The sequence below is a fragment of the Triticum dicoccoides genome, chromosome 5B (genome assembly GCF_002162155.2).
Source record: "Triticum dicoccoides isolate Atlit2015 ecotype Zavitan chromosome 5B, WEW_v2.0, whole genome shotgun sequence".
Classification (NCBI taxonomy): Eukaryota; Viridiplantae; Streptophyta; class Magnoliopsida; order Poales; family Poaceae; genus Triticum; species Triticum dicoccoides.
The window spans coordinates 516,008,936-516,016,632 of record NC_041389.1 but is presented as its reverse complement, the minus strand read 5'-3'; positions in this window follow the sequence as shown (position 1 = coordinate 516,016,632).

Here is a 7,697-nt window from a genome sequence, read left to right as displayed (position 1 = left end):
ACGGGCCTGCTGCAAATTTGTACTACCCGCAGTTGAGGTGGATGGGTCCCTGGTGGTGGGTTGGTTCGTCGTGCTACAAGCCCTTGGGACGTTGTGCTTGTCCGGTTCATACTCCATCCCGAGACGTGCACTTGCCATTAATGGGATGCAGCCGGGGGAAACGGGAAAGCTGGACGATCCCCTGCACGCCCGTCTTCTGCAACAATCCTGTGTGCATCCCCCACTCCTGCCACGCTGCGTGCCGCGGCAGGTTGTAGCCGTGTCAGGCAGGCAGGCAAACAGTACTAGTAGCACACTAGCAACTTGTTGGGAAACAGCGAAACCCTCCGCCCGGGCTGCCGCCGTCTGCTAGTGGTAGAGCACACTCGATTGCTCACGTTGGCTCTGGTCGCGGCTAGTTACTCCGCGCGCCGATCCACGGCGCCCGGCTGCACGTTGTCGCGTTGCGTCTTCTTGGACCCTAGCTCGTCGTCGTCCTTCGGTGACGCGTACACCACCGCATTTTTTATTTTAGCAAATCAGAGAGCTTTATTTAACAGAAGTGTTTCCCGGGCAATCAGCCAGGAGGCTGGTTATCAAGAAGTTAGGGGTCTCCTCAAGCCAACAATCGGTCACATTTAAAGTGCATGCATGTTTCGCACAGAGATGCGTCAGTAAGTTTGCTGACCTGTTTACATATTGAATCTCAAAAACTGAAAAAATCAAAAGCTAGCTCTCCTATTTCATCTAGAATAGAAGCCACAATCTAGCGTGAACTGCGATGGGTATACCAGAGTTGCACTAACTCCTGGCAGTCAGTCTCCATTATCACATGCGATAGGCCTAGAAGTTTTGCAAAAGGCGCTCCTTCTCACATTGATAGAGCTTCCATAATCAGTGGATCTGAAATATTACCAAACGGTTTGCACAAAGCTCCCGATAGCGCGGACTCGGAGCGGGCTATGCCACCCGCGCCTCCTCGACCATCCACCACATTGAGTGCACCATCCGTTGTTATTTTGATCATACCTGGTTCGGGCCGCCGCCATCCATGACCTGGTTGAACACTCGGTTCATTCCGGGGTAACTCCAGCAGCGCCAGAGCCTCTCTGGTCGACCTGATAGCAGCTGTTGGGTCTCCCCCCCCCTCTTCCCCATGCTTGATCCGGTTGCGAGAATGCCAGATCGTCCACATGATGGTAATAATCTTTGCTCGATCTTCATCTCTTATCCGATCTCCGCATAGTATATCTTTGGCCCACGATTGTGGGTGTAGCCGAGGAAGCCGCAGATCAAACCAAGCACAAGGTTCATTCCATAAATGTCGTGCATGAGAGCATTGAATGAGCGCATGCATGAGATCCTCCTCTCTTGCCAAGCAAATTTTGCAAGTGTCTAAGACTGCAATATGGCGATACTTTCGAGTGCATTCATCTGGTAGGATCCCTCTCAGTACCCTCCACCAGAACACTCGTACCTTTGGGATCACTTTGAGTTTCCACAAGGTCGTCCATATCTGTTTATCATCTCTTGAAGCACCGGTAGCCGTCCCTTCCTCTAGAGCAATGCGCTCGTTCTGAGTCACTAGAGCACGGTACACAGATTTAACAGTGTAGTTGCCTGGTCGTTCAAAGGCCCAAGCATAAAAATCCTCTCCTCCCCCTCTCCTGATTGGGATATTAAGAGTGGCATCAGCATCCAGGGCGATGAAGGTTGTCCTGATCAATTCCTGCCTCCACGACCAGTTTTCGGTATCGATGTGATCCGAGACTGTCTGAACATTAGTGTTTTGAGGCTTCAGCAAAGGTTTCATAGATATGGTCCCGGGAATCCACTTGTCAGTCCACACATCAATGGAGCTCCTGTCTCCCACTCTTTTGATAAGGCCCACTTGCAAAGCTTCTCTGCCAGCAATAATAGCTCGCCAAGTAGCTGACACTGATTTGGGGATAGAAGCATGCAAGAAATCTGTGTCAGGAAATTAGGGTTAGTCATAAAGCGCCAAACGTGCTTCCCGAGTAGCGCAAGATTGAACGGATGGGGGTCACGAAACCCCATACCACCTTGGCACTTTGGTGTAGCCAAATTCTTCCAGGACACCCAATGCCACGCATTTTTGTCAATGGAGCTGCTCTAGAAATATTTGGCCATTGGTGAAGTCAGGCTCTTGCACACCTTCTTCGTCAATAAAAATGTACTCATAGAGTATGTGGGAATCGCTTGGACAACTGATTTCAACAACGTTCCGCGACCTGCACATGCAAGTAATTTATCAGACCATCCCTGTATCTTTCTGCGAGCTCTCTCCCCGATGTGATTGAATGTTTCGCTACTGATGCGGCCGACCGCAGTGGGAAGCCTCAATTAACGCTCTCTAAAGGCCTCCACGTCAATATTGAGGACCGCTTTTAGTTGTTGCTTGAGCTGGGTCGGTGTGTTAGAGCTGAAGTAAATGGCGCTCTTAGTACGGTTAACACACTGACCCGATGATTCACCATAGATTCTCAGGATGTCATTCAGTCTCTCTGCACTTTGGGTGTTTGCACTAATGAAGATCAAGCCGTCGTCAGCAAAAAGCAAGTGTGTAACCCACGGTGATCTGTAACTCACTCTTATGCCTCTGTCGATATGCCCATTACTATAGTACTTCAGCAAAGAAGAGAAGCCCTCTGCGCAAATTAGAAAAAGGAAGGGTGGCGCCGGGTCACCTTGTCTCATCCCACGCGAGGGTGTAAAGAAGGGCATCAACTCACCATTTACCCGAACGAGAAGCGTACTGAGGATACACACTTCATGATCAGCCGGACAAAGACAATGTTGAAGCCCAACTTTGTGAGAATAGGCTCAAGAAAATGCCACTCGACTCGGTCATAGGCTTTCATCATGTCTAGTTTAATTGCACAAGCATAGTTTTTTTCCTTTCTTCCGCCTTCTCATTATGTGCACACTTTCATATGCAACTAAGACATTGTCTGTTAAGCCGTCCAGGAACAAACGCGCTTTGCTCTTCACTGATTATCTCGTCCATGAATGCCCTCATTCAGTTTGTCACACATTTTGACGCAATCTTATAAAGAACCAAACAGAGTGCAATGGGTCTATATTGCGAGATAGACTGAGGATGCCGTACCTTGGGGATCAAAGTGATGGAGGTGTCGTTCAAACCCACTGGTAGTTCTCCTCCGTTAAGAAAATCCAACACTACCGTGGTTACCGCTTCACCTAATAAGCTCCAGTGACGCTGATAAAACCCCGCAGTAAAGCTGTCTACCCCCGGTGCTTTGGAGGGAGCCATTTGAAATAAAGTTGTCCTGACTTCTGCCGTCGTATAGGGTTTTGTTAACTCCACATTCATGGCACCAGTGACCTTTACTGGAACATGATTGAGCAGCTCGGCTAAATCCACAAAACCTTGGGATTCATACAAATTTGGATAGAATGACTGAACCTCGGTCTTATCTTCCTCTTCATTTGCGCACACTGAGCCGTCCGCTCGACATAGCCCTTGTATCTTGTTAATACGCTTCCTTTGTGCCGCCTGAGCTTGAAATTATGCAGTGTTGTGATCGCCTTCTCGCAACCAGGGGACACGGGACCGCTGCCGTAGCCAGATCTCCTCCCGGTGGGGGGCCTCGTGCAGCTGTCGTACCACTGTTTTTTCCTCCTCCATTGGCCCCCGTCCCACTGAACGACACCTTAGATTATCGAGTCTTTTCTGCAACTGTCTGACTCAGCGAGTTAAGCAGCCAAACTCGCGGGTCCCCCAAGGTTCAAGCGTCGCCTTTAGATGATTCAATGAGTCTGCAATACCTTCGAGGCACGGCCCTCTACTTGCCTCTTGCCACGCAGCAGCAACAATACGGTCATAGTCCACATGCGATGACCATACGTTCTCGTATCTGCATTGTCTCTTTGCTCGTCACATGTTCACAAGCTTTTCCCGTATCTCCACTACAACAAAGCAATGATCCGATTCAATAGAAGGAATGTGCCTGATTCTAATGTATTGAAAATGTTGCCGGAACTCTTCATTGGCAAGGGCTCTATCCAGCCTCGCCTTGACATTCGCGTCACCCGCCTGCCGATTGTCCCAGGTGTACGTTGTGCCTGACCACCCCAAGTCTTGGAGGGCCACTTCATTGGTGACTTCTCTGAATGCTCTCATTTGTCTCTCTGGCCTAGCTGCCTGATGATAACCCACAAGTGTAGGGGATCGCAACAGCTTTCGAGGGTAGAGTATTCAACCCAAATTTATTGATTCGACACAAGGGAAGCCAAAGAATATTCTTAAGTATTAGCAGTTGAGTTGTCAATTTAACCACATCTGGATAACTTAATATCTGCATCAAAGTATTTAGAAGCAAAGTAGTATGATAGTAATGGTAACAGTGGCAAAAGTAGATAGCAGTTTTGTAGTAGTAACAGTAGCAACGGAAAAGTAAATAAGCGAAGCACAATATGTGAAAAGCTCGTAGGCATTGGATCAGTGATGGATAATTATGTCGGATGCGATTCCTCATGTAATAGCTATAACATAGGGTGACACAGAACTAGCTCCAGTTCATCAATGTAATGTAGGCATGTATTCTGAATATAGTCATACGTGCTTATGGAAAAGAACTTGCATGACATCTTTTGTCCTACCCTCCCGTGGCAGCGGGGTCCTATTGGAAACTAAGGGATATTAAGGCCTCCTTTTAATAGAGTACCGGACCAAAGCTTTAACACATAGTGAATACATGAACTCCTCAAACTACGGTCATCACCGAGAAGTATCCCGATTATTGTCACTTCGGGGTTGTCGGATCATAACACATATAGATGACTATAGACTTGCAAGATAGGATCAAGAACTCACATATATTCGTGAAGACATAATAGGTTCAGATCTGAAATCATGGCATTCGGGCCCTAGTGACAAGCATTAAGCATAGCGAAGTCATAGCAACATCAATCTCAAAACATAGTGGATACTAGGGATCAAACCCTAACAAAACTAACTTGATTATATGGTAAATCTCATCCAACCCATCACCGTCCAGCAAGCCTACGATGGAATTACTCACACACGGCGGTGAGCATCATGAAATTGGTGATGGAGGATGGTTGATGATGACGATTGAGGGAGTCCTGGATTAGGGGGTGTTCGGATAGCCGAACTATCACCTTTGGTCGGACTCCTGGACTATGAAGATACAAGATTGAAGACTTCGTCCCGTGTTCGGATGGGACTTTCCTTGGCGTGGAAGGCAAGCTTGGCGATACGGATATGTAGATCTCCTACCATTATAACCGACTCTGTGTAACCCTAACCCTCTTCGGTTCCTATATAAACCGGAGGATTTTAGTCCGTAGGACGAACAACAATCATACCATAGGCTAGCTTCTAGGGTTTAGCCTCTCTGATCTCGTGGTAGATCTACTCTTGTACTACCCATATCATCAATATTAATCAAACAGGAGTAGGGTTTTACCTCCATCGAGAGGGCCCGAACCTGGGTAAAAACATCGTGTCCCTTGTCTCCTATTACCATCCGCCTAGACGCACAGTTCGGGACCCCCTACCCGAGATCCGTCGGTTTTGACACCGACATTGGTGCTTTCATTGAGAGTTCCTCTGTGTCGTCATCTTTAGGCCCGATGGCTCCTCCAATCATCAACAACTATGCGGTCCAGGGTGAGACTTTTCTCCCCAGACAGATCTTCGTATTCGGCGGCTTTGCACTGCGGGCCAATTCGCTTGGCCATCTGGAGCAGATTGAAAGCTACGCCCCTGGCCATCAGGTCAGATTTGGAGGTTTGGACTACACGGCTGACGTCCGCGGAGACTTGATCTTCCACGGGTTCGAGCCCCAGCCAAGCGCGCCGCGCTGTCACGATGGGCATGATCTAGCTCTGCCGCTGGACAATGCCCTGGAGGCCGCACCAGTGTCCGCTCCGACCCTTAGCTCGGAGCCGACTGCACCGATCGAGGACGGGTGGCTGGACACCGCCTCGGGGGCTGCTATCTCTACGGCGATGGAGCCGAATACTATCCCTGTCCTTTGCAAGGCTTGTAACTCCAAAGTACCGGACTCCTCTCCGGACTCCGGACCTTCCGCGCCCCTGCCAATCGAATCCGATTGGGCGCCGGTCATGGAGTTCACCGCCGCGGACTTCTTTCAGCACTCGCCCTTTGGCGACATCCTGAATTCACTAAAGTCTCTCTCTTTATTAGGAGAGCCCTAGACGGACTATGGTCAGGAAGGCTGGGATGCGGACGACGAAGAAATTCAAAGCCCACCCACCACCCACTTCGTAGCCACTGTCGAAAGTTTAAACGACGTGCTCGATTTCGACTCCGAAGACATCGACGGTATGGACGACGATGTAGGAGATAAGCATGAACCAGCACCTATAAGGCACTAAATAGCCACCTCAGCTCACGATGTATACATGGTGGACACACCTAAAGGAAGCGACAACGAGGAACAACGGGACGCCACGAGGGATCATTCCCTCGAAAAGTAGTCAAAATGGCGACGTAAGCGCCGCTCAAAATCCCGCCTCGACAAAGACAGCAGCCATACAGACCCAGCCATAGAGCAGGGCGAACCGGTGGACAACGAACATGCCATCGCGCAACCGTCCGAACAGGACAACCTGGATAAACAATCCGTCCCCGGCGAAGATAACAGTCCAGAAGATCTCACGCCGGACAAGTCGCTGGAGCAGAAGAACCTCCACAAAAGGCTCGTTGCCACTTCGCGTAGCCTGAAAAAGCAGAAGCGGAAGCTCAAAATAGCGGAAGATCCGCTCAGAATCAGATGGAGCAAAGTACTCAACACCGCAAACAAATACGGCGATAGTCGCCGAACAAAGAGCTACCCGAAGCGAAAACTACTTCTCGAATTTGATGACGAGGCCGTAGAGCCCCCACAATCAAAAAACAAGGAGACCACTAGGTCGGATAGACAACCCCATGGCAAACATAGAACGACAACCGGCGCCGCACACAAGCCGGCATGCGATCCGCACACGGATTCGCATCAAAAAGATGGCCCAGTTAGATCTATCTACAGGCCAAGAAAGCAAGCTCTAGTAAGCAATGCAACACATCAAGTATCCGAATATTACAGTACACCTAAATATAGGGGTGCCGCACACCCCCTATGCTTCACCGATGAGGTTCTGGATTATGAATTCCCAGCGGGATTCAAGCCCGTAACACTACTGGAAACAGCTACTTTGCCATCTGCCAGCTCTTTGCCGTCTGCTAGCGGACGGCAAAGAAGCTCTTTGCCATCAGCTACCCAAAAGCGGACAGCAAAGAACTGGCTGATGGCAAAGTACTTCTTTGCCATCAGCCAGTTCTTTGCCGTCGGCTAGCGGACGACAAAGAAGCTTTGCCGTCAGCTAGCGGATGGCAAAGAGGGAGGGGCCCCACCGACGAGCTGGTTTAAAAAAACTTAACGGCCCCCCCTATTCGCCGTCCACTAGCGGACGGCAAAGAGCAAGTGGCGGACGGCAAAGTGGGGCGGACGGCAAACGTTTAGGTTACTAACGGCGCCCCACCCTGCCCATCTCTCTCTGTTCGATCTGTCCCCCTCTCCTCCCCGACGACCACCGCCACCCGCCACCGCCCCCTGGCCCCATCGCCCCTCGCCCCGTCGCCCCCACCACCCGCCACCGCCCCGGCGTCCCGTCGCCCGCGCCGGAGCCAGGTTCGCCGCGGGCCC